The 1,014-nt window shown below is 34.9% G+C and overlaps 1 pseudogene; it reads right to left on the bottom strand.

Annotated features, from left to right (window-relative positions):
* Positions 1–140: 140 nt before the first annotated feature.
* On the bottom strand, positions 141–1,010 carry LOC101358544 (CCA tRNA nucleotidyltransferase 1, mitochondrial pseudogene; annotated as a pseudogene).
* Between the last annotated feature and the right edge of the window lie 4 nt (positions 1,011–1,014).

Here is a 1,014-nt window from a genome sequence, read left to right as displayed (position 1 = left end):
TTAGTGCATGAAATATATTGATATTTCACAAAGAAGACCCATATTCTTCTAATAAAGAAGTCCTCAAAGCAGATTTTTATTCTGCAGTATATATTTAAGTCTCACCAAGGGAGCCTTACCAAAATTTTCCACCTTTTAGTAGCCAGCTCTTATCAGTTCTTCTTTATGTAACTCAGAAGTTCATCTTTTTCCATTTGATAACCACTTTTTTTCCACTGTTCTTGCAACTGTTGTAATAGAGCTCCAATTTCTTTTCTGGAAGAAATACCTGTTTTTCTGATGTCATGGCCACTTACAGGAAATGGAGGAACGGACCACTGCTGCATTTCCTTCAGAAGACAGTGCTCTCCTTGGTACTTCAGTAGTTCACATACACAAGTAGTCACATCAGATTCCCTAGAAGCTATTAGGAAGTCCTGATAGAGTTTCAATGGTTCTGAACTATCGGTTGCTTTAATTAAATCTTTCCTATTTTTAACTATAAATAAACCAAGGTTCTTGTCTTCTTTTGAAATCTTCAACCTCAAATCCAATTTTGTGACATCATCCCGTACTTTGAATAATGAGGCCAAGAGAGTCATCGGTTTTGGTGAAAAACCTTCAACATTTTTACTGACTTTGTTAAATTTTCCCAAACTTGCATTAGCAGGTAAACCTATGTAAGGAGCCACATCAAGATCATAGATAAGAAGAATCAAATGATTTACGTGGTTACCAACAAGAATTTTTTTCAGTTCCACCCAAATTCTCTCTCCTGATATTCCAGCCAAGCCTTTTGCATTTTCTGCAATTGCTTCCAAAGTTTCAGGATCATGGTCACCAGGTTTTTCTACAATGCTTCCATAAAACCTGAAATATCTTAAAATTCGAGGATAATCTTCTTGTATTCTCTGTTTAGCATGTCCAACAAATTGAACTTTCTTATTTTTTAAATCTTCATAACCAATAAAGTAGTCAAATAATGTATCATCAAAACCTAAAAACATAGAATTGACAGTGAGATCTCTGCGCTTC

Source organism: Trichechus manatus, unplaced genomic scaffold (assembly GCF_000243295.1).
Source record: "Trichechus manatus latirostris isolate Lorelei unplaced genomic scaffold, TriManLat1.0 scaffold00229, whole genome shotgun sequence".
NCBI lineage: Eukaryota > Metazoa > Chordata > Mammalia > Sirenia > Trichechidae > Trichechus > Trichechus manatus.
The sequence above is the reverse complement of the archived record's forward strand: the minus strand, read 5'-3'. Positions and strand labels throughout refer to the sequence as shown.